The 26467-nt window shown below is 43.3% G+C and overlaps 1 protein-coding gene and 1 long non-coding RNA gene across 3 annotated transcripts in view; one reads left to right on the forward strand and one right to left on the reverse strand.

Annotated features, from left to right (window-relative positions):
- LOC110134389 (uncharacterized) overlaps window positions 1–25311 on the reverse strand; it is a 78820-nt gene extending 53509 nt beyond the window's left edge. For both annotated transcript variants that reach the window (XR_011489827.1, XR_011489826.1), the window contains exons 1-2: window positions 25073–25311; window positions 7176–7261 (exon numbers count right to left, since the gene is read on the reverse strand). This is a non-coding gene — a long non-coding RNA (uncharacterized lncRNA). The remainder of the gene's footprint in view (window positions 1–7175; window positions 7262–25072) is intronic.
- An 86-nt stretch (window positions 25312–25397) lies between these two features.
- Window positions 25398–26467, forward strand: part of MS4A13 (membrane spanning 4-domains A13) — a 29215-nt gene continuing 28145 nt past the window's right edge. The window contains exon 1 of the mRNA XM_020915755.2: window positions 25398–25677. The gene's annotated coding sequence lies outside the window, so the exon portion shown is untranslated. The remainder of the gene's footprint in view (window positions 25678–26467) is intronic.

The raw sequence follows: 26467 nt of genomic DNA on the forward strand, positions 1-26467 counted from the left end.
GTTTTTACTGAGCCTACATTAACTCCTTATCACAAGACACCACTGATGTCTACTCTTAGAAAATGAAAATCCTTGCTGTGACTTTCTCTCCAGTTATTTCTTTGGCAATTTGTCCACAGCAGGGTGACTGACCACCCCACTCTGCTCAGGACTGAGAGATTTCTTGGGATACAGGAAGTTTAGTGCTAAAACCCAGACTGTCTGAGGCAAACCAGGATGAATGGTTGATCACCCTAGTTAAAGACAATACGTGATTTTACCCAGATGCAATCACTGCATAATAATATTTTTATACTTAAATTTATATCATAAATATGTTTCTTTTGTTGTTGTTTAGTCAGTCAGTTGTGTCTGACTCTTTTCGACCCCGTGGACTGCAGCACACTGCGGTTCCCTGTCCTTCACCATCTCCCAGAGTTTACTCAAATGCATGTCCATTGAGTCGGTGATGCCATCCAACCATCTCATCTTCTGTCGTCCCCTTCTCCTCCTGTCCTCAATCTTTCCCAGCATCAGGGTCTTTTCCAATGAGTTAGCTCTTTGCATCAAGTAGCCGAAGTATTGGTGCTTCAATGAAGCTTCAGTCCTTCCAATGAATATTCAGGATTGACTTCCTTTAGGATTGACTGGTTTGATCTCCTTGCTGTTCAAGGGACTCTCAAGAGTCTTCTCCAACACCATAGTTCAAAAGCATCAATTCTTCGGTGCTCAGCTTTCTTTATGGTCCAGCTCTTACATCCATATATGACTACTGGAAAAAAACATAGCTTTGACTATACGGACCTTTGCTGGCAAAGTGATGTCTTTACTTTTTAATGCACTGTCTAGGTTTGTCATAGCCTTTCTTCCAAGGAGCAAGCATCTTAATTTCATGGCTGTAGTCACTGTCTGCAGTGATTTTAGAGCCCAAGAAAATAAAATCTGTCATTGTTTCCATTGTTTCCCCATCTATTTGACATGAAGTGATGGGACCAGATGCCATGTCTTCGATTTTTGAATGTTGAATTTTAAGCCAGCTTTTTCACTCTCCTCTTTCACTTTCACCAAGAGGCTCTTTACTTCTTCTTTTTCTGCCATTAAGGTGGTGTCATCTGCATATCTAAGGTTATCAATATTTCTCCTGGCAATCTTGATTCCAGCTTGGGATTCATCCAGTCTGGCATTTATTATGATATACTCTGCATATAAATTAAATAAGCAGGGTGCCAATACACAGCCTTGACGTACTCCTTTCCCGATTTGGAACCAGTCTATTGCTCCATTCCAGTTCTAACCGTTGCTTGTTCACCTGCATACTGGTTTCTCAGGAGGCAGGTAAGGTGGTTTGGTATTCCCATCTCTTTAAGAATTGTCCACAGTTTGTTGTGATCCACACAGTCAAAGGCTTTAGTATAGTCAATGAAGCAAAAGTAGGTATTTCTTTACTGTTACATAATTTTTTATTAGTATATAATTTTCTTAAGTATTATTTTTAGTTGCAACTTAGTACTTCACTGAATCAATATAGGATAATTAACCATTCCTCTGTAATTGGGTACTTAGGGTATTTCCTTGTTTTTTTGCAAATCACTTTTATAGCTGCAGAAACCATGAGCAAGAAAAAAGCATATTTCCTGTTCTCATTGTTCAAACATGGTTTCACAGGTCAGGCCTCGTCAAACTCCACCAGCAGGAAGCACTGGCACTTATTAAAAGCCGGGGAGTCCGTCTTGATCGCACTTTGAGAAGAGAAAAATCCAATATCCAGAAACGGTAGCTTGGATTGGATTTGTTTTTTAAACTCTTGGTACACAACCGAAAACACCAAGCAGAAATCTTCGTAAGTCTGTAAACCTGAGAGCTTATATGTTCTCAGCGAAAGAGAACCAAGCAATATAAACTGAACACGGTAGAATCATTGGGTGGCAAAGTCGCAGCTAAGCTAGGAGTTTCCCATGGAGGCATGTTTGCCCCCGCTCACCTCTTCCCCTATGACTTACTGTAAGAAAGTTATTCTTACCTAGTATGCATTCTGCTGCAAGGGAGAACAAAAATCCTAAAGTAAGGCGTGAACTAATCATTGGGGAATCATTGATTTAATTATCCAAAAGTACTTACTGATGCCAGCCTATCAGCAAGCAAAAATAAGCAGAGTCTCCTCCTTGTAGAGCTTACTATCTGGTTAGACAGAGATTAGTAATATACTCACAAGGCACTTACTATGGGTATGACATCCTGTTAAGAACAGAGTGGTTTACTTCAAGATAAGAAAAGTCCTCTGCCCTCAAAAATAAGAAAAGCTCCCTGCCTTCAAAAATAAGAAAAATCCCCGCCCCCAAAGCTCCCTGCCCTCAAAAATAAGAAAAACCCCTGCCCTTTAGTGCCTAACTGGAGATGATAAAAACCATATGCATTAAAAGATAATCAGTACAGATAACAAGAAAATTCAGTGGGAGAAGAATCCTTCAACCAATTGGTGGATAAACTGGGCAGTCACGTACAAAAAGGAATAAAACTGGACACTTAGCTCATGTCACTTACAAAAATTAACTCAAAATGGATTGGAGGCCTAAATGTAAGAGCTAAAACTATAGATCTCTTAGAAGAAATCAGATATAAAATTCATAACCTTGGATTAGGCAATGGTTTCTTAGACAGTAAAAGCATAAACAAATTAAAAGAACAGATGATCAAAACTAAAAACTTTTGTGCTTCAAAGGACGCTGTACAAAAAATGAAAACAACCCACAGAAGGGGATAAAATATTTGCAAATTATATATCTGATAAGGGTCTAGTATCCAGAATGTGAAAAGATAGCTTACAATTCAACAATAAAAAAGACAAATAGCCCAATTAAAAATTGGGCAAAGGATGTGACTATATATTTGTCCAAAGAAAATATGCAAATGGTCAATAAGCATATGAAAAGATGCTCTTCACCAGTCACTAGGGAAATGCAAATCAAAACCACAATGAAGGCACTTCCTTGGTGGTGCAGTGGTTAACACCCCACCTTCCTAAGCAGGGCGTGTGGGTTCTATCCCTGGTCAGGAGAGCTGGGATCCCACATGACATGCTGCCAAAAAACCAAAACATAAAACAAACAGTATTGTAACAAACTCAATAAAGACTTTAAAAATGGCCCATAGCAAAACATCTTTACAAAACAAAAAACTACAACGAGATATGACTTCACACCCATGCAGATGGCTATAATCAAAAAGAAAGTAATGAGTTTAGTGAGGATCTGGAGCAATTAGACCCTCATACACTGCTAGTGGTAATGTAAAAGGGTGTAGCTGCTTTGAAAAACTGTTCGACAGTTCCTCAAAAAGCTAAACATATGAGTTACTATAAGGCCCAACTAAGATCATGGCATCTGGTCCCATCACTTCATGGCAAATAGATGGGGAAACAGTGGCAACAGTGACAGACTTTATTTTCTTGGGCTCTAAAATCATTGCAGATGGTGACTACAGCCAAAAGACTCTTGCTCCTTGGAAGAAAAGCTATAACAAACATAGACAGCATATTAAAAAGCAGAGAGACTCCTTTGCTGACAAAGGTCCATATAGTCAAAGCTACAGTTTTTCAGCAGTCACATATGGATGTGAGCGTTGGACCATAAAGAAAACTGAGCACCAAAGAATTGATGCTTTTGAACTGTGGTGTTGGAGAAGACACTTGAGAGTCCCTTGGACTGCAAGGAGATCCAACCAGTCCATCCTAAAGGAGATCAGTCCTGAATATTCATTGGAAGGACTGACGCTGAAGCTGAAGCTTCAATAATTGACCACCTGATGCGAAGAGCTGACTCATCGGAAGACCCTGATGCTGGGAAAGATTGAAGGCAGGAGGAGAAGGGGACGACAGAGGATGAGATGGTTGGATGGCATCACCGACTCGATGGACATGAGTTTGAGTAAGCTCCGGGAGTTGGTGATGAACAGGGAAGCCTGGCATGTTGCAGTCCATGAGGTCACAAAGTCGGACATGACTGAGCGACTGAACTGAAGAGAAATGGAAACACAGGACGACTCAGAGACTCTGATACAAATGTGCACAGGAGCATAATTCACAATGAGCAAAAGTGAAAAACAATCCGAATGTCTATCAACTGATAAACAGAGAAAAAGTGGCATATGCATAAAATGGAACAGTATTCAGCCATGAAAGGAATGAGGTACTGCTACATGTTATAACACAGATGGGCCTTAAAAATTTCGTGTTAAGTACAAGAAATTAGATACAAGAAACCATACACTATATGATTCCATTTATATAAAATGCCCATAATAGGCAAATACATAAAAACAAAAAGGAGATCGAGGCTTGGGGTAGGGGACGAGAGAAAGGGAACGAATGTCAATTGATCAGTCAGGTTTCCCCGTGTGTGCTCAGTCAGTCACGTCTGACTCGCTGTGCCTCCACGAACTGTGCAGCCCACCAGCCTCCTCTGTCCACGGGATTTGTCTCAGGCCAGAATACTGTAGTGGGTTGCCGTCTCCTCCTCCAGGGGATCTTCCTAACCCAGGGACTGAACTCTCGTCCCTGGCATTGGCTGGTAAATTCTTTACTGTTTGAGCTACAGGGAAGTCCTTATACAATGGTGTAAAATTTTGTGAATATATTGTTAAAAATCTATAAAAGGTGTGTGAATTATATTCCAATAAAAAGAGATAGTAAGTGATCTAAGACTGCTGCTGCTGCTAAGTCACTTCAGTCGTGTCTGACTCTGTGCGACCCCATAGATGGCTCCGCCGCCCCTGGGGTTCTCCAGGCAAGAACACTGGAGTGGGGTGCCATTGCCTTCTCCAGCGCATGAAAGTGAAAAGTGAAAGGGAAGTCACTCAGTCGTGTCCGACTCTTAGCGACCCCACGGACTGCAGCCCACCAGGCTCCTCCGTCCATGGGACTCTCCAGGCAAGAGCACTGGAGTGGGTGCCATTGCCTTCTCCATCTAAGACAGCTAGGAAGGGCTAAACAACAGTAAAATGCTCTAGTACCTAGCAGAAAATAAATGCTCCATAATATTACTGGAATGAGCCAATGAAGGCTAACATATTACAAGGAAACCTCATGAAGTAGGAGAGATTTGAGTTGGGTCCTAGAGAGGAAGTAGAAATTATATAATAAAAAATGAAAAATCATTCCAGGTAGGAGAGAAAATACCTATGCAGGATGAAACAGAAACATTCTAGTTGTGTTCAGAACCAGTAACGATAACCCAGATGGTTCACAGTAAACCGCGGTGTGATCAGACTTAAGGTAGTAGAAAGAGGCTGAAACCACACTTGTGTTCAGAGCCAGTAACAATAATCCAGATGGACCACAGTAAACCAGGGTGTGATCAGACTTTAGGTAACAGACAGAGGCTGAAACCATGCTATGCAGGGGTCTTACATGGCATCTGGACCTTAATCCGTAAGCATGAGAGAATCACTGGAGGTGAACTCAGTAGGGAAGAAAGAAACTACAATTAATGGTTTAGAAAGTAAGTGAGACAAGTGAAGTAAACAAGGAACTAGACTGAATTAAAAATTAGAAATAAGGGGTATTATATTTTAGAGATATTTGAGGGTAGAAGAGATGTAATAAAGTGAAGGAATTTATTAGATATAAAGAGTGAGAAAGAGGAAGAAATCGCAGACCCCGCTCAGCTCTGAGTCTGAATGATGGGGAGCGGGAAGGGCTTTAGATGGTGATGATGCTGAGCGAGAGACACGGGAAGCTGAGAAAGCAGAGGCTCGGGAGTCGGTTGAGGAGCTCAAACTGAACCAGTTCTGTAAGCAACACTATAGACTGAAGATTCATTACGACATGCGTTGAAAATTGCTGGAAATGCAAGGTGGCAAGTCAGACAAGAGAACAGGGTGGAACACACACGGCATCACGTGACAGGTTCACCTAAAGCTGATCTCACGGGAACAGATGAGAGTTCCAAGGGAAGGGGACACCTTGTAAGGTGTCTGAGAAAGTGAAATTAATGAAGATGAACTTGAGGACATCAAAGAAATTAAGAGAGGGGCTCAAGTTTTGGAAGCTCAGGAAGGACAAGCATCTCACAGGGCCAGGAGGAAGCAGAGCAATGCTGTTGAGAAATCCTGAAGAATGGGGATTGAATACAGCCCATTGGATTTAGCCATCAGGTTGTTACTGGCAGTATCAGGGAAAACAATTTTAGAAAAGTATTAAGGAGAGAGGAAAGACAGCAATTCACTGAAAAAAAAAAATGAATGTGACATGAAAACACTCAAACTATGAGAATAAAACTCTGCTTTGGGAATGTCTGGTTACAGAAGGAAGGAGAGAGATGACTGATGGTTTGACTGAGAAGCAGGGCAAGGAATTACTCAGGATGCTTGCTCTTTAGTCGCTAGGTTGTGTCCGGCTCTTTAGAGAACCTACGGACTTTAGCCCATCAGGCTTCTCTGTCCATGAGATTTTCCAGGCAAGAATACTGAAGAGGGTTGCCATTTCCTCCTCCGGGGGATCTTCCTGACGTAGGGATCCTACCCGAGTCTCCTGCATGTCCTGCACTGGCAGGCACTTTTTTTTTTTAAACCAGAGCCACCAGGGAAACCCATTCAAAAGAGTGGGTGATGTAAACCTGCAGACATAGACAGGTTCGGGGCGATCCCCGGGTTGGGAAGATCCTCTGAAGGAGGGCATGGCCACTCACTCCAGTGTTCTTGCCTGGGGAATCCCATGGACGGAGAAGCCTAGCAAGCTACAGTCCATGGGGCCACAAACAGCTGGACACGGCTGAAGGGACTTAGCACGTACACACTTTTAACAAATTCGAATATTTACTGCACTTGGGACTGTCTCTAAGTGATGAGGATATAAGTAGTGAACAACACAGATAAAAATTCCTCCCTCTGTGGAGCTGACATCTTTCAGATGCATTCATCAGCTGTCACATTTCTTTTCACTGAAGAAGTAGGTGTCAGGTGCTTCAGTTCCAACTTACTGACATTCTCATAACTTACTGACGATTGGGTGTAGCTTTTACAATATTTTTGTTTTTCAAAACAGTATTTCCTCAGCTTTGACAGGAACAACCACAACAGCCAATATAGTAGACACCAATTTGTGGGCTGCAGCCTCAGACAGACGCAGAATTACTACAGGGACCGAGGGGATCAAGGAAGGGAGAAGTCACCGGCCCCCTAAAATGTCAAGAAGTACTCACAGCATAATTATTGGGCACCAGTTTTCATCAGCTTCTGCAGGGGAAGAGCTGCCCAGAGATCTATCAACAACGCTCTGTGCTTTTATCTGTATAGGAAACGAAACTTGTTAAAGTTACACTTTTGCATTTTGCAGGAAACAGCTGCAGTGAATGTATGCTTAAGACAGGACAATCCAAGTCTTGAGATGGTAGAAAACTTTATTAGAACTGATTCAGAGAAGTCAGACCACATACATTTTATTAAGAAAACTTGAATTTTGTTAAACTTTCATGTGATTCTAGTGTGCAGTAATCTGAGGACCACTATTCTAAATTCTTTCTATGGAATTCAAATAAGATTTTTTTAAAAATTAGGTAACGAGTTATAACTTTAAATATTGGGTTGGCCCAAAAATTCGTTCAGGCTTTTCCCTAAGTTGTTACAGAAAAACCCAAGTGAACTTCTGGGCCAACCCAATAGCTTCTGAAATAAACTTTATATGGAAAAAACACTTCAGAATTTTGCAGACATGACAGGGAAAAAATAAACAACATAAAACCACCCAACCGCACTTTATTCTCCTGACATTCCCTCAAAGCTCATCTTTATTCTCCGCCTGGCACTCACTTATCACAACTGGATGCTTCCATCGTTTACTTGAGTGTTTGCTTCTCCTGCCTAGAAGACAAGCTCCTGAGGCCTAGGGCTTGCCTATTGTGCTTGCCACTAGAACTGCAGCATCTGAAAGAGTATGACACGGAGTGGGGCCCCAAACAACACGTGTTAAAGGGTGATGGCTAAAAACCAGTTCTGTTTATGGCCACTTGCGATCACACTGATCAACAGACATACTCTTTTCCCTGCATAACCTTTATAATGGGTTTTGTGTACGTAGCTTCAGCTTTCCATGTTCTCATTTTCATGGCTGCAAAGAGTCCATCATGAGAAAGCCCAGACCATCCACTGACCTTGTTTGCGAACTCTCTACTGAGTTGACTCTAACTGTGCATGTCTACCTGTGAGTGTGATCAGTCGCTCAGTCGCATCCGGCTCTCTGCGACCTGCCAGGCTCCTCTGTCCATGGGATTCTCCAGGCAAGGACACTGGAATCGGTTGCCACTGCCTCCTCCAGGGGACCTTCCCCACCGGGGATCGAGCCTGGGTCTCCTGCACTGGCAGGTAGGTTCTTAACCAGTGAGCCCCCCAGGAAGCCCATGTGTGTCCACCTACCTGTCTGCTTGTCTTTGCATTTATCAATTAAAATAGGAGCATTCAGTTTTATTTGTCTTTCATCCCTTTATTAAGTTTACATTAGAGGTCAGTGAAATGTTGAATCAAAGGGATTTCAATAATTTGTTTTCATGTGTGGTGATTTTTTCTATATATTAATAGTTTTTAGTTAAGATATGCAGTCCCCTTAAAAGACAGGTGTGCCCCGTTCACTAAATTTAGACTAATTTTAATAAATTACCACTCTCTCTTTCACACCCTCCTCAATTCATTAAACAGAACATTGTACCATCTTGATAACTTCTTGTTGCGAGTGAACAGAACAGCATTCTCATATACTAACTGAATTTCTTTCTGTTTTCTGTTCACATTTTCTGCCCACTAAAGTGTGATTCACCTCTGTTGACACTTTTACTAACTTAACAGTATCAAGTATTCAGAACATAGGAGAATGCAGGACACACCAAACCATGAAACCCAACAGTTTGGAGCAAAGTTGCCTTCCTTCCTCCTCCTTCCTTCCTTCTCGTTTTCCTTCTCTGCTTTTCTTTGGTCCGGCGTTTTCCGGAGGGCGCACCTTTAAAGAGGCGGATGCTGTAACTTCTGAAGAAATGAAAAAGTGAATCCCTCTGAAGAGATAATCTCATAAAGACACATAGAGTAGAGCTGGTGAAGACACAGTGAAGGGGGATGAAGTCAGAGAAGATGCGATGGGCTACAGAGAACATGGCGAGTATTGCTGGAGGAAGCCCAGAGGATGAAGAGGCGACACCAGCAACAGTCGACGGCCTCATGCAGGAGGACGCCAGACACGGGCAGTAACCCTGCTGAGCCAAGCTGCCTTCCATAATAGGGGAAATGAGAGTTGCTTTTTTGGTGATCATAGACGGATATTCAATCGTGCATAAAATTAGGGGTCCACAGAAGATTTCACAGGCAATCTGAGATTAAGATAGAAGCAAACGGGGGACTTCCATGGCAGTCCAGTGGTTAAGACTTGATGCTTCCACTGCAAGGGGCAAGGTTCAGTCCCCGGTGGAGGAAGATCCCCCAGGCCACGTGGCAGGGCAAAAGCAGGCAAAATCACGGACTAGATGAGGTGTCCAGAGGCAAATGACTCCCATCCTGCATGTGTCTGGATAATAAATCACAGAAGGCCACATTTCCACCAGCAGGGTGGGAACGAGGACAGAGGCCAGGGACACAGAAATGGTAAGAAAGCAATGCTCTGTTCTAAGACTTCTCAGTACAAGGCATCTCCATGTGGAACCATGCCTACCCATCAGAGGACTGAAACAACAGGAAAGTGATTGAAATTAATACAAGAAATAGATTGGTTTAAGGAAGAGGAAGAGAAACTAATTTATGTTAAATATATACCATCTGTCAGGCATTGGGGTAAAAGCATTACACCCAATAAGTTTCTTTAAAAAGGAACCAAAGTGTTTGCAAGGTTCTCATTAGTTATGTGCTTTATACAGACAATCAACAGTATATATGTATCAATCTCACTTTCCCAACTCATCCTACCCGTTTCCCCCTGTGGAGTCCACGCGTTTGTTCTCTAAGTCTGTGTGTCTATTTCTGTTCTGCAAATAAGATCATTTTTCTAGATTTCATACATATGCATTAACATATGATAATTGTTTCTTCTGGCTTTGTTCTGTATTACAGTCTCTAGTCCATTCACATCTCTACAAATGATTCCGTTTCGTTGCTTTTATGGCTGGGCAGTATTCCATTGTATATGGGTACCGTGTCTCTACCCAGCCCCTGGGGATGGACACTTGGATGGCTTCCATACCCTGGCTGTTGTGAATGGCACTAAGGTGCAGGTGCTGTTTTGAATGATGTCCTTCTCTGGGTATATGCCCAACAGTGAGATTGCTGGGTCATCTGGTACTTCTATTTTTAGTTTTCTCAGGGATCTATACTGTTCTCCATCAGCTTCCCTGGTGGCTCAGATGGTAAAGGATCTGTCTACAATACAAGACCCGGGTTCAATCCCTGAGTTAGGAAGATCCCAGAGTTGGGAAGATCCCTGAGAGAAGGAAATGGCCACCCACACAAGTATTTTTGCCTGGAGAATTCCATGGCCAGAGGAACACAGTTCATGGGGTTGCAAAGAGTTGGGCGTAACTGACAACACACACACGTACTCTTCCCCACAGTGGCTGTGGGAAGCTGCATTCCCACCTAGAGTGCAAGAGGGCACCCTTTTCTCCACAACCTTGCCAACATTTATTGTTTGGGGATGTTTCTAATGATGGTAAATTGTTTGTGAGGTACAGGGAAGCAATCTAAATGTCCATCAACAGAGGGACAGGGAAGCCTGGCATGCTGCAGTCCATGGTGTCATGGAGAGTCAGACAGGACTTGGCAACTGAACAACAACAACAAATTGTTTTCACCTCAAGCCAGCTGAGGTGCGTGTGATTCCATTTTAAAGATTTAAAAAAAATGGAGTGTAAAGAATTGTCACCCCCCAGAATTACAAAGTGAGAGGGGGTGAGACTGAACTTCAGCCTAACCACAAATCCCTCATCCTTTCTCCTATGGTCTCTTTTAAGACTAAAAAGGAACATCTCTTTCTTCCATCTGAAGATACACCATCTTCTATCAATTCTATGATCCACTAGTTTTTTACATTATAACATCTCTGAAATCTCAGGGTGTCACAGGTTAAGGGTGCCTGTTTTCTTCTACGAGTTCCAAGTCTTACATTTAAGTCCTTAGTCTATTTTGAGTTTAGTTTGATATACGATGTGAAAAAGTAATCCGATCCTTTTACTTGCAGTTGTACAGTCTTCCTAATGCTATTTATTGAAGAGCCCGTCTTCTCCCCCACTGTTCAGTGTTACCTCCTTCACTGTAGACTGACTGTAAGCGTGGGTTTCCTTCGGGGTTCTCTACTCTGCCCAACTGATCTGTGTGTCTGGTTACAGACCATACCATACCGTTTTGATTACTGTAGCTTTTTAGCAGTTTGAAGTCAGGGTGCATGATACCTCCTGCTTTGGTCTCCTTCCCCAAGATTCAGGGTATTTTTGTCCTTTGACACAAATCTTAGAATTTATTTGTTCTAGCTCTGTGAAAAATGCCATTGGCATTTGAACAGGAATCCAGGCTGCCACTCTTAAACTGCAGCCTGCTGCTCAGCCCCGAGCCCGCAGGCCCCGTCAGCGCACAGGGATCCTGCTCAAAGGGAGCTTCGAGGGCAGCGTCTTCTGTGAGGCCTTTCCCCATTCGGCATTTTAAGTTCTTCTCTCATGGACTATCATAACTTGTATTTCTTTGACTTTTATTCACTGATTCTTTGATCAGGATATGAGCTTTTTGAAGGTTAAAAACCATTTTTTTTACTCATCTCAACATCCCCATTTCCTGCTAAATTAATACTTATTTTAATTGGTAAAACCATTATGGAAAGCAGTCTAGATGTTTCTGAAACTAAAAATGCAGCCACTATATGACCCAACAATTCCATTCCTGGGCATATATATGGACAAAACTACTGTTCATAAAGATACATGCAACCCAGTGCTCTAACTAACACTGTTTACAGTAGCCTGGATGTGGAAGCAACATAAAAGTCCACTGGCAGGGGAATGGATAAAGAAGATGTGGTACATATACACAACAGAACATTACTCAGCCATGAAACTGGATGAAACAATGACATCTGCAGCAATGTGGATGGATCTAGAGGCTGTCATAATGAATGGAGTAAGTCAGAGAGAAAGAGAAAAAATATGATATTGCTTCTGTGTGGACTCTGAAAAAAAAATGGTACAGATTAACTTATTTAGAAAACAGAATAGAGTCCACAGATTGAAAAAAAATTATGGTTCCCAGTGAGGGAAAGGGGAGAAAGAGGGATAAATTGGGAGATTGGAATCGCCATATACACACTACTACATATAAAACAGGTAACTAATAAGGACCTGGGGCTTCCCAGGTAGCTCAGTGGTAATCTGCCTGCCAATTCAGGAGAAGCAGGTTCCATCCCTGGGTCAGGAAGATCGCTTGGAGAAGGAAACGCAACTCACTGCAGAATTCTTGCCTGGGAAATCCCATGGACAGAGGAGCCTTGCGGGGGTCACAAAAGAGTCAGTCATGACTTAACCACCGAATAACAACAAAATAAGGACCTACTGTATAGCACAGGGAACTCCACTCAATACTCCGTAATGACCTATATGGGAAAAGAATCTTAAAAAGAGTGAACATATGTATAACGTATTCACTGGACACACAACACTGTAAATCACCTATATTCCAGTAAAAATTGAAGGATGAAAATACAGTGTTTAAGTAACTAAGTCAGACTTTATTCTTTACGAGCTCCATGGAATGACCTCTGACACAGTTTCCATTGGCGACAGTGACTGCGCGAGGCACAGGAGTCAGAACGAAAGTGTTTCTTTATATCCTACACTGCTCTCCTTCAAGTAGCCCAGAGGTCAGCACCGCGCACTTCACTGTTATTCTTTTGGCTCCGAACTCTGTTCCAATCACCCCTTTCAGGAAGCGTCTTCCCTGCATCTTCCGGAGTCCGGTCCCCAGGCCAACCAGGAAGGCCCGCTGAGTCCTGCGCGGGTCCCACAGCCTCCCCAGGGACAGAGCCCCGCCCCCCGGCCTCCCCGCATGGTTCCGGCGCCCGCTGGGATCTGCCCTGTCCCTTCGCCCACCACTCAGAGCCCGCGCTGTGACGATTCTTTCCCCACAGCTAAGCAAGTGAGGAAAGGTTTTCGAGTCTTTCCCACACATCAAACACCATACTACGTGTTTCACATACATATCTACATGTGGCCCTCACAGTAACCCTTTCTTTTGCCTAGCTGCTGCTATTTCCCTATTTCAAACACAAGTTGACCGACTAATCCACCCAGGGTCTTGTGCAGCAAGAGGCAGAGCAGAATCTGAGCCAGCGTGTAAATCCCATCGCGCTGTAACCTCCGTGGGCTTTGCCTCCCCTTCTCTTCTTCAAACACCACCTTTGATCCTTGCGTTTACAGCCTCACATCTGCCGAGGTTTGTTCTGTGGTTGTTTGCTTTTTTGTTGTTTTTAATTTTGAAATGATTTTACATTCACATAGAAGTTGCTAACATGGTACAAAATCTCCTGGGTACCCTTCTTCTGCTTTCCCTGATGTCTATATCTTACATAATCATAATACAGTCACCAAAACCACAATTCTGCCATCCCCCAAAATACTCCCCTGATAACACAGAACCCTTCTACAACCGCAATGAAACCCCCTCGGATTACCCCTTCATAGCTGCAGCCCCATATCTGACCTCTGGCAATCACCGTCATGTATTTCGTCACTTTTAAGAATAGCCGAGGGACTTCCCTGATGGTCCAGTTTAAGACTCTGTGACCCTAGTGCAGGGGGCCCCTCATCAGCGAAATAAAGACCCTGCGTGCCACACTAAGACCCTGTGTGGAGGGAGGAAGGATGGAAGAAAGCAGCGGAAGAGGGAGGGAAGGAGGAAGGACAAGAAAGGAAAGAGAGAATAACCAACAGACAGAATTGTACAGTGTGTGGCCTTCTGAGGTTGGCTTTTCTCGCTCAACCTAATACCCGTGCGATCCATCACTGTATGTGTCAATCATTTGTTACTTTCTATTGCTGTGTAGTATTCCATTGAGTAAGTATATAGTTTGTCTACTTACCACTATGATTTTTTTCCAGCCTTCTCTGCTTCTACTAGAATAATCTAGCGATTCTCAAAATATGGTGAGGCCTTTCTTAAACTGGATATGATTGCTAAAAATGCAGAATTATGGACCACATTTAAGACCCATTCTATCTGCATGTCTCTGAATAAGGCCCAGGGTTACAATATCTATAGTTCAAATACTTCAACATAGCATAATTCCGGTTACTTTTTAGTTGCATTAAGTTCAAACCAATGTAGTGACCATTTAATTAGGAATGGTGATGGTTAACTGGTCTTCTAATTATAAACCATGCTCCAGAGGCAATTAGTATCAGACCCTTGGCTAATGAAGATAATAAAAGTCAGAATTTGTCTTGAAAATGAGTGGCTTATCACATAGCGTGGTCATGTTAGAACTGGAACCCACTGGTGACATTGAGTGTATTAACATACTAGGAACATCCTCTACCCTTGCATGTATAGGATGTAAGTATTTGACAATGTCTATAGCCTTTACCCTTATGTTCTGAACTAATGCCAGGTCTTCTGCCCATTCAAGAACTTGGAAGACTGATGACAAGACCTTATCTTGGAAGGCTTGGCTTGCCTGCTCAGTTGAGGCTTTCACACACAACAGCAGGAAGAGGAGCAACTAAAGGACACAGAACCTCGGGCTGCATGAGCACCTGTCACAGTCACGAGTCACCGCCTAGGGCAGCACTCAACACCAAGGTGGGCCTCCGTGAGCATTCAGTGGATTTTAAAATGTGCTCTGTTCTTTTGTACTTTCCTTGTGCTGACTAGGGTCACAAAACCAGTTAGTCTTAATTCAACATCTTCAGTAAACAAACCTGTTTTTTTTCCCTCCTTTTATAAATTGTGCTTTTGGTATCTAATCTGAGAATTCTCCACTAACCCTAGATTTTTAAGGTCTGTGCCTGTGTTTTGAAACATAAATTTAGAGTAAATTTATTTTTATAGTAATATGTTGTACACATTTACAGTTTTACATTACAGTCTGTGACTAATTTTCAGTTAAATTTCTATGTAAGGTGTGAGACTTGGGTTTAAGTCCTTTAGTTTTTATTTATGGTGCCACTTGACTTCCCTCGTGGTTCAGACGGTAAAGAATCTGCCTGCGATGTGGGAGACCTGGGTTCAATCCTTTGGTCGGGAAGATCCCGTGGAGGAGGAAATGGCAACCCACTGCAGTGTTCTTGCCTGGGAAACCTCATGGACAGAGGAGCCTGGCAGGGTTCAGTCCGTGGGTTGCAGAGTCGGATACGACTGAGTGACTAAGACCTTCACTTTCACTTTCACTTTCATGGTGCCACTTGCTCCAGCACCTTGTTTAAAGGGCTACCTTTCCTCTGCTGAGTTGCTCTTGCACCTTCATGAAAACTTAGGTATATTTGTGTGCTTCCGCATCTGGGTTTGGAGAAGGCAAATGGCAACCCACTCCAGTAGTCTTGCTTGGAGCCCCGGGAGTTGGTGATGGACAGGGAGGCCTGGTAGGCTGCAGTCCGTGGGGTCGCTAAGAGTAGGACCCGACTGAGCGCCTTCACTTTCACTTTTCACTTTCATGCACTGGAGAAGGCAATGGCAACCCACTCCAGTGTTCTTGCCTGGAAAATCCCAGGGACGGCAGAGCCTGGTGGGCTGCTGTCTATGGGGTTGCACAGATTCGGACACGACTGAAGTGACTCAGCAGCAGCAGCAGCAACATCTGGGTTCTCTGTTCTATTCCAATTGATCTATCTATCCCTCTCCAATACCACATTGTCTCAATCATTGTACCTACATGAGAAAAGTGAAGTCACTCTGTCATGTCCAGCTCTTTGCGACCCCATGTACTGTAGCCTGCCCGGCTCCTCTGTTCATGGAATTCTCCAGGAAAGAATACTGGAGTAGGCAGCCATTCCCTTCTCCAAGGGGATCTTCCCAATCCAGGGATCAAACTGGGTCTCCTGCTTCGCAGGCAGATTCCTTACCACCTGAGCCACCAGGGAAGTCCTGTAGCTACATCAGTTCAGCTCAGGCGCTCAGTCGTGTCCAACTCTTTGCGACCCCATGGACTGCAGCACACCAGGCCTCCCTGTCCATCACCAACTCCCGGGGCTTGCTCAAACCCATGTCCATCGAGTCGGTGACGCCACCTAACCATCTCATCCTCTGTTGTCCCCTTCTCTTCCTGCCTTCAATCTTTCCCAGCATCAGGGGCTTTTCTCACGAGTCAGTTCTTCACATTAGGTGGCCAAGTTATTGGAGTTTAAGCATCAGTCCTTTCAATGAATATTCAGGACTGATTTCCTGTAGCTACACAGTGAACCTTAACACTGCATAGAGAGCATCCTTCTACTTTATTCTTTTCTAGGATTGTTTCAGCTGTTCTTTATCCTGTGCCATTCCACAGAAATTTTAGAGTAAGTCTGTGCCTGTTTAACAAAAACCTCATTGGGATTTTGGTAGGAATTTTATTAAACCTTTCTGTCAATTTGGGTAGAAGTAACATCCTTACCATATCGTGTTTCTTTCTTTTTTTTTTTTTCATTTATTTTTATTAGTTGGAGGCGAATTACTTTACATCATTGCAGTGGTTTTTGTCATACATTGAAATGAATTAGCCATGGATTTACATGTATTCCCCATCCCGGTCCCCCCTCCCAACCATAGAACAGACTTGTGGACTCGTGTTTCTTTTTAAAGCACTTTCTCCTCAGCTTCCACAACAGTACACCCTTCTTGTTGTCTCTCTTTTGCCGCTAACTTTATCCTGTCTCTCAGCTTCACCTTCCTCTGCCTAGACATTACATATTCGACAAACACTTTCTCTAGGTTCAAGTCAGCTGACCCGCAGACAGCGTGTAGGAGCAGCTCTGTGAGACCGCCAGCTCTCGGTCACTTTCCAGAGTCGCACAGGGCCGGGAAGAGAGAAGGCACACGTTTCTCCGGCCTCTCCACCACTCCAAGGCAACTTCTTGGTACCTCGGAGAAAGAATTGAAAGGGTCCTTGCTCAAGACAGGCAAGAACTTTAAAGGGGATTAAAAAAAAAAATAAGGCCCTGATTAACCGTGAAGGACATCTGGTGGTGAGACCTGTCAGCCTCCGGTCAGGGCTGCGTCTCTGGGCCACACAGGACACTGGAGGGCACGGCGCGGGCGCAGCTGCCGCGCAGCATCCCCGTCTCGGGAGGGCGCCGCCAGGGCAGCCGGGCGCCGCCGTTCCTTCTGGAGGGCCCCCTGCCTCTGTCTGCAGACCCACTGAGCCCCAGCCCCCTGCAGGAGCCCCGCTTCGAGACAGAGCCTGGCTCCTGCAGACACAGACCCCGGAGCCCTGACACACAGCCCCTAACTAGGACCTCAGTCAGACTGCTTACCACGCTACGACGCACTTTCCCCACGTTCAAAGCGGCAGTTAAATTCATTACAGGGTTTTCATGAGAATAAACAACGGAGGTGAATGTAAGACCAAATAGTGTCTGATAAACAGCATGTGACGTTCTTTCTAAACTAATTCATGTGTGCGTGCGTGTGCGTGTGTGTGTGTGTGTGTGTGAAGTCGTTCAGGGCTGTCTGGCTTTTTGTGACCCCAGGGACTGTAGCCCGCCAGGCTCCTCCGTCCATGGGATTCTCCAGGCAAGAATACTGGAGACGGAGGGTTGCCATTCCCTTCTCTAGTATCCAATATACTACCATCCTTTGACCACTAGAGACTGAGGTTTAGAGTCTGCCTTCATTCCACATACTTTCTAGGAGCCCTGGGCATCTCTTGCCTCCTCCTCTCCTTATTCTTAGCCAGTTTATATCACTAGGCCTTGGTTTCTTTACTGAGACCTCAGCCCCAAGAGACCAATCCCTCACCACATCCCCTCCCAGGAAACTGGATCTGGCTCCCTGCACCTCTGGTTACAAGATGGAGTCTGTCTGGCAAACATGGAGCCTCATGCCTGAACAGGCTGGTGCCCCTCTAACCACAGAACACAGACCAGTGCTAGAACCCTCTTTAAAAAAACAGACAAAAATCAGTGAGAAGATAAATACAGGAAAACAAAACAAAAATGGTAAAGCATTTAGTGATTCTCACCTCACTGGATAGGGTACAGACCTTTCTAGTTATTTTCAAACCTGTGTATGTAGCTGCATGTGGTGTGGTCACCTGGATTGTGCCTTGCAGGGCCAACATTACAATGTGTGATATATGAAGGCTGGTTCATTAGCGGCAACCCCTCCTCCCCTAAAAATATGAAAAACTGAGAAAATGTAGGCATTAAAATGTAAGGTTTCCCTGGTGGCTCAGATGGTAAAGAATATGCCTGCAATGTAGGAGATCTGGGTTCAATCCCTAGGTCAGGAAGATCCCATGGAGAAGGGAATGGCTACCCACTCTAGTATTCATGCCCAGAAAATTCCATGGGCAGAGGAACCTGGTGGGCTAGGGTCCATGGGTCACAAAGAGCTGGACAAGGTTGAGCAACTAACACTTTCACTTCTTTATCACGTTCAAGCATTATTTGTAACTTACTTCTCAATGATAAAATTCTGCTGAGAATATCTGAAACAAGGAGTGAACTGTTCCTGTTTCCCCAAGAACACAAATGTGCACACAGCACTACCATTAATCCAATTTAAATGAAACAAATTAAGCAAAAGGGGGAAAAAAGGTCATTAAAATGTGAAACTTTATAGAGTAGCATACACAATGTTCATTCCAAGCGTGAGTATAGACTTTTAACATGGAAACTTCTTTGTTTGTAACTTTATGTTATTATAAATATAATCTAAACAAATATAACTTGGGAAAATAGAAAACAATCACAAATTTTAAAATGCTAACTAACAGGAAATTAATATAATTATATTACACACAACTTTGTGTCCTTTCAAAACTGTAGCTAAACAAAAAAATTACAAAGGAAGAACAAACCAAATTTCATGCCTACTGACTCTAACAAAAGAATTGGACTTGAATTGTTGTATTTTTAATTTTAATTTCCCAGTACGTCATTTTTTTCATATTTTACAAAAGCATTGGCCCACAACGGATTGGTAAGATTTTTAATGGTCTTTCTTCACCGACAGCCTGTGAAACACAGGGCTGTGTCCTGGGCCAGTGATCCTGACACACGACTCAGTGCTGACCCAGGCAAGGGGCCTCACACCTGCAGGAAGCAAGCTCATGGACCACACCTCTTGGAATGCTACCTGAAATCTGGACTCTTGATTTGTTTCTTAGGAATATGGCTCCACAGTTAGGCCAATTTCCCCAGATTTGAAACTTTCTGAAAGAATGATTTCCTTATCAGGAAAGCTAACTAGAGAAGTATTTTTCATTGTATTTGAATAGTAATAACAGATCTGATGGCTGTACAACAGAGTATTAGTAGGTTTACACACACAGTAAAAATTCATTGCCTAAAAGAACAAATGATATGTTTCCATAATATTTTCCCAATATAAATTCACTCAGCTGTCAACTGAATTTATATGTGAAAAATATTACGGAAGCATACGATTATCACCTAAGCCACCGAGGAAGTTTACTCAGTTACTTATATGCAAATCCTAGAAGATTGGGATGTGCTTATTTTAATAAATGGACCAGAAATTTATCTGCTACAAGGTATCTTTATACAGCAACCGAACAAGAGAAAACAGGAAACAGCTGGCCACTTTAGGGTCCCCAGAAAGCTACCTCAGGTGGCCTGCACTGCTAAGATGCTACCCCAGAAAGGCAGCAGATTCTAAAAATCGGCACGGCATTCTCTTACAGGGGCCATACCACTCTTCTGATTGTTTCAGTTTTTGAGGAATCAAGTAGCCACAGATCGACGTACTTCTCTTTTTAATTAGCTGATCACATAATTACCTTGGCTGCACCAAGTCTCAGTTGCAGTGCTCGGACTCGGCAGTGACAGCGGGGGGCTGTTAGCCCGTGGTGTGTAGGATCTTGGTTCCCTGACAAGAGATCAAACCCACATCCCCTCCATTGCAAGGCAGATTCTTAACCACTGGACCATGAGGGAAGTCCTAGATTAATGTACTTCTAAAATGATAATTCAGTGACAATAACGCCAGTGAAATATGTATAATCACAATAGTGATCTGGCAAGAAAAATTAAATGCGACCACCATCTACTGGTTTGAGAAATGGAGCCAGAGTTGACTGAGAAATTAATATGACTGATGTAAATGACATGAGAATACTTCAAATCTTGCTGAATATTCATTGCAAGAAGCAAGTGTATTATGTTTTTGATAAAAAAGAAAGTATCTCTTTTTAAAAAGGCATGTTAGTCTTTGATTTGAGAATAAATATTCACAAAATATAACTCAGCAGTTCATGCATCAGCATCTTATTTTCCTTCTAGAAAACAAAGGGATGTGATAAAGAAAGCAGTACATAAAAGACATTTGTATAATGACAGCAACCCAAGGCAGTAAGTACCCTTAAGACACAGAACCTACTCAGAGAATTCCATCCAAAAAATGTTGAAAGGAAAATACTTGTAAACACCCAGCTGTGGATATGACTGGTGGAGGAAGTCAAGTCTGATGCTGTAAAGAACAATATTGCATAGGAACCTGGAATGTTAGGTCCATGAATCAAGGTAAATTAGAAATGGTCAAACAGGAGATGGCAAGAGTGAACATCAACATTTTAGAAATCAGTGAACTAAAATGGACCAGAATGGGCGAATTTAATTCAGATGACCATTATAACTACACCTGTGGGCAAGAATCCCTTAGAAGAAATGGAGTAGCCATCATGGTCAACAAAGGAGTCGAAAATGCAGTACTCAGGTGCAATCTCAAAAACAACAGAATGATCTCTGTTCATTTCCAAGGTAAATCATTTAATACCACATAATCCAAGTCTATGCTCCAACCATTAATGCAGAAGAAGCTGAAGTTGAATGGTTCTATGAAGACTTATAAGGCCTTTTAGAATTGACACACAAAAAAGATGTCCTTTTCATCATAGGGGACTGCAATACAAAAGTAGGAAGTCAAGAGATCCCTGGAGTAACATGAAAGTTTGGCCTTGGAGTACAGAATGAAGCAAGGCAAAGGCTAACAGACTTTTTCCAAGAGAACGCACTGGTCATAGCAAATAGCCTCTTCCAACAACAAAAGAGAAGACTCTACACACGGACATCTAGTCACCATACATGACTACCGAAATCAGATTGATTACATTCTTTGCAGTCAAAGATGGAGAAGCTCTATACAGTCAGCAAAAACAAGGCCAGGAGCTGACTGTGGCTCAGATCATGAACTTTATCTTGTAAAATTCAGTCTTAAATTGAAGAAGTAGGGAAAACCAATATACCATTCAGGTATGAGTTAAATAAAATCATTTATGATTATACAGTGGAAGTGACAAACAGATTCACGGAATTAGAGCTGATAGAGTGCCTGAAGAATTATGGATGGAAGTTGGTAAAATTGTACAGGAGGATGTGATCAAAACCATCCCTGAGAAAAAGAAATGCAAAAAGGCAAAATGGTTGTCTGAGGAGGCCTTACAAAGATCCAAAAAAGAGAGAGAAGCAAAAGGGAAAGGAGAAAAGGAAAGCCATATCCAACTGAATGTAGTGTTCCAAAGAACAGCAAGGAGCAATAAGAAAGTCTTCCTAAGCAATCAATGCAAAGAAATAGAGGAAAACAATAGAATGGGAAAGACTAGAAATCTCTTCAAGAAAATTAGAGCTACCAAGGGAACATTTCATGCAAAGAGGGTAGAATGAAAGACTGAAACGGTATGGACCTAACAGAAGCAGAAGATATTAAGATGTGGCAAGAATACACAGAAGATCTATACCAAAAAGATCTTTATGACCCAGATAACCATAATGGCAGGATGACTCATGTAGAGCCAGACACTGTGGAGTGTGAGGTCAACTTGTCCTTAGAAAGCATCACCACGAACAAACCTAGTGGAGGTGATGGAATTCCAGTTGAGCTATTTTAAATCCTAAAAGATGATGCTGTGAAAGTCAGTCAGGTAGTCACTTCAGTCACTCAGTTGTGTATGACGCTTTGTGATCCCATGAACTGACGCTTTGTGATCCCATGAACTGCAGCATGCCAGGCCTCCCTATCCATCACCAACGCTCAGAGTTTACTCAAACTCATGCCTATTGAGTTGGGGATGCCACTCAACCATCTCATCCTCTATCGTCCCCTTCTCCTCCTGCCTTCAATCTTTCCCAGCATCAAGGGCTTTTCAAATCAGTTGGCCAAATTCTTATCAGTTCTTCTAATCAGGTGGCCAAAGTATTGGAGGTTCAGCTTCAACATCAGTCCTTCCAATGAATATTCAGGACTGATTTCCTTTAGGATGGAGTGGTTGGATCTCCTTGCAGTCCAAGGGACTCTCAAGAGTCTTCTCCAACACCACAGTTCAAAAGCATCAATTCTTCGACACTCAGCTTTCTTTATAGTCCAACTCTCACATCCATACATGATTACTGGAAAAACCATAGCCTTGACTAGATGGACCTTTGTTGGCAAAGTACTGTCTCTGCTTTTTAAAATGCTGTCTAGGTAGGTCATAACTTTTCTTCCACGGAGTAAGCGTCTGTTAATTTCATGGCTTCAGTCACCATCTACAGTGATTTTGGAGGCCCCAAAAAATAAAGTCAGCCACTGTTTTCACTATTTCTCCATCTATTTGCCATGAAGTGATGGGATGGATGTCCTGAACTTTGTTTTCTGAATGTTGAGCTTTAAGCCAACTGCACTCAATATGCCAGCAAATTTGGAAAACTTGGCAGCTGCCAAAGGACTGGAAAAGGTCAATTTTCATTCCATCCCAAAGAAAGACATTGACAAAGAATGTTCAAACTACTGCACAATTGCACTCATCTCACACGCCAGCAAAAAAAATGCTCAAAATTATCCAAGCTAGGCTTCAACAGTACGTGAATTGTAAACTTCCAGATGTTCAAGCTGGATTTAGAAAAAGCTGAGGAACCAGAGATCAAATTGCCACCATCTGTTGGATCACAGAAAAAGCAAGAGAGTTCCAGAAAAACATCTACATCTGCTTTACTGACTACGCCAAAACCTTTGACTGTGTGGATCAAAACAAACTGAAGGAAATCCTCAAAGACAGGGGAATAGCAGACTACCTTACTTGCCTCCTGAGAAATCTGTATGCAGGTCAAGAAGCAACAGTTAGAAGCAGACAACGGACTGCTTCAAAATCAGCAAAGGAGTATGTCAAGGCTATATATCATCACCCTGTTTATTTAACTTATATGCAGAGCACATCATGAGAAATGCTGGGCTGGATGAAGCACAAGCCAGAATCAAGACTGCCGGGAGATATATCAATAAGCTCAGATATGCAGATGACATCTGCCTTATGGCAGAAAGTGAAGAAGAACTAAAGAGCCTCTTGATGACAGTGAAAGAGGAGAGTGAAAAAGTTGGCTTAAGGCTCAACATTCAGAAAACTAAGATCATGGCCTCCACTCCCATCACTTCATGGCAAATAGATGGGGAAACAGTGGCTGACTTTATTTTTCTGGGCTCCAAAATCACTGCAGATGGTGATTGCAGCCATGAAATTAAAAGATGCTTACTCCCTGGAAGGAAAGTTATGACCTACCTAGACAGCATATTAAAAAGCAGAGACGGTACTTTGCCAACAAAGGTCCATCTAGTCGAGGCTATGGTTTTTCCAGTAATCATGTATGGATATGAGAGTTGGACTATAAAGAAAGCTGAGCACTGAAGAATGGATGCTTTTGAACTGTGGTGTTGGAGAAGACTCTTGAGAGTCCCTTGGACTGCAAGGAGATCCAACCAGTCCACCTAAAGGAGATCAGTCCGGGGTGTTCATTTGAAGGACTGATGTTGAAGTTGAAACTCCAATACTTTGGCCACCTGATGCAAAGAGCTGACTCATGGAAAAGATCCTGATGCTGGGAAACATTGAAAGCAGGAGGAGAAGGGGATGACAGAGGATGAGATGGTTGGATGGCATCACTGACTCAATGGACATGGGTTTGGGTAAACTCTGGGAGTTGATGATGGACAGGGAGGCCTGGCGTGCTGCAGTTCATAGGGTTGCAAAGAGTCAGACAGGACTGAGTGAACTGAACTGAAAATACCCTCAATGACATACTGACCAATACAAAATGCAAAGGTTTTAGGAAAGCCTGCAATATGTTCTTCTTTTAAATGAGGAGACTTTAGAGCCACTAAGTAAGAAAGCTAGTCATGGGGCTAAAGGCAAAGTTATTGAGTTTATAATCGATTTTCAGGCTATACAATAATCATAAACGATCTTAGCAGCTTTAAGACATACCTTTCGAGATTTGGCAAAGAGTGCTAGTGGCACTTAAACAATTTCTGTGTAAAAGAAAAGTCAGTTTCTCTTTCTGAATGTTTTACTCACTGGCTGTATCTTTCACTAAATATTTACACTCCCAAACCTGAATTTTAAGTTCCAAAATGCCAAGATAAACTTTCCTCGATTATATCACAGTTCATAACATTCAGGAGTTGCAGGCCAGCTGCCCTCCAGGTATTTTAATGCCTCAGTAAGTCCTAATGGTTGCATAACAGGGTTATTTGTACTTGTCAGTTAATTCAAGATGACTGCTCTTTTTCTTTCCACTTCCTCATCCACCTTTCCAGAACTTCTCTATTTTCGAGCTGCTACCCCTTCCTTCTCTACGTGGTGGGGGTTAATTGCTCAGTCGTGTCCGACTCTTGCAACCCCATGGACTGCAGTCCGCCAGGCTCCTCTGTCCATGTGATTCTCCAGACAAGAATACTGGAGTGGGTCACCATTTCCTTCTCCAACTTCTTTACGTGTCTCTTCATAAGCACTGTTTTAACTACTGCCCACACGCAATAGAGAGCTGATGCCAGGAAAAACCTAAAAGCTAAACTCACCTTAGCTGGTCGATCAAAAAGTCATCCTTGTGTCTCGCTAAATGTTCTCTCAATTTAATTTCCTTCTTTGGCTACTTACGTTTCATGAGTCACTGACTCAGCTACTCACCTTTCGCAATATGTTTGTGGCCAAAATTATTCTTTGAGAAGACAGCAGGTGAAAGACGGGCTTTTCCTCAGAGAGTCTGGTTGTTTTGCAGCGGATGTACATATGAGAAACACCCCAGAAGGGAGACGATCACAAACGGAGGTGTGGAGAAGCCCTCACTGGAGAAGACGCCCTCACTGGAGAAGACGCCCTCACTAGATGTAACGAGAGGCAGTTTACAAGACACGTGGCCGGCCACGCGCCAGGGAGCCTGCGCATGCGCCGCCCCCTCTCCCGGCCCCGCTCTCGCGCAGGCGCAGGAAGGTCCGGAAGCGCGGGAGCGCGAGGCTGCCGTTGGAGCTATGCGCTGCCTGAGGAGCCTGAGGGCTGGCTAGGTCCCGGGCCCCTTGATCTTTCCAGGATGACGGCTCGGCGGGGTCTGGGGACCTGGCCGTGAGGGCGCGGCTGGCAGAGACCCGCCCCCAGAGCCGGGCCTGGGCACTGGCGGGAGGACCCAGTCTGGACAACTGCTCCGGAGCAGGGTGACCTGCCGGCGCCGGGACCCCCGCCTTAGCCAGGGCCTGGGCCAGGGAGGGCGAAAGGACCGTGAGCAAGTAAAATGAGGGGTAATGATGTCTCCTTGCTTTCGAGCGTTGTTAAGTGTTAAAAGCCCCCGGGAGGCACAGAGACAGAATCCAGTGCCTCCTGACGCCCACGCCCTGATCTTGTTCTGTTCTTGTTCCCACTGTCCGCGGAGGCTGGGACTCGCCCTCCCCCCCCCACCCGCACAGCCGGTCTCCTTATTTTCCTTTTAACTGTAGTTGGTTTATAAGATTGTGTTGGGTTTCACGTGAACAGATACTGCGCTTTGTTCCCTTTGCTGTATGTGAAGTGAATCCTCGTTTATCTATTTGGTGTACAGTGGCGTCTGTCTGTTAATCCTGCCCTCCTCACTTAACCTTCTTGCTCCCTTTTCCCCTTCTAACCCCCGCCCCCATGTCTGTGACTTTGTTTTGTAAGTAAGTTGATTTGTACTGTTTTTTTTTAAGATTCCCCCAAGAAGTGATACATATGTCTTTCAATATCTGACTTGCTTAACTTAGACCGATAATCCCTAGGGCTTCCATGTTGCTAAAGATGCATTTTAGTATTATTTTTTAAGGCTGAGTAATATTCCATTGCATATATATATACATATATGTGTATATATGTGTGTGTGTATAACATCTTCTTATCCATTTCTTTGTTGATGAACATTTAGATGTTTCCATGTCTTGGCTACTGTAAATAGTGCTGCTATGAACATCTTTATGAATTAGTTTTTCTCCAGATATAGGCCAAGGAATGGGGTTGCTGGGTCATATGATATCTCTGTTCTTAGTTTTTTAAGGGAAGTTGAGACTGTTCTCCATAGTG

Source organism: Odocoileus virginianus, chromosome 10, assembly GCF_023699985.2.
Source record: "Odocoileus virginianus isolate 20LAN1187 ecotype Illinois chromosome 10, Ovbor_1.2, whole genome shotgun sequence".
In the NCBI taxonomy this organism is placed as follows: Eukaryota; Metazoa; Chordata; class Mammalia; order Artiodactyla; family Cervidae; genus Odocoileus; species Odocoileus virginianus.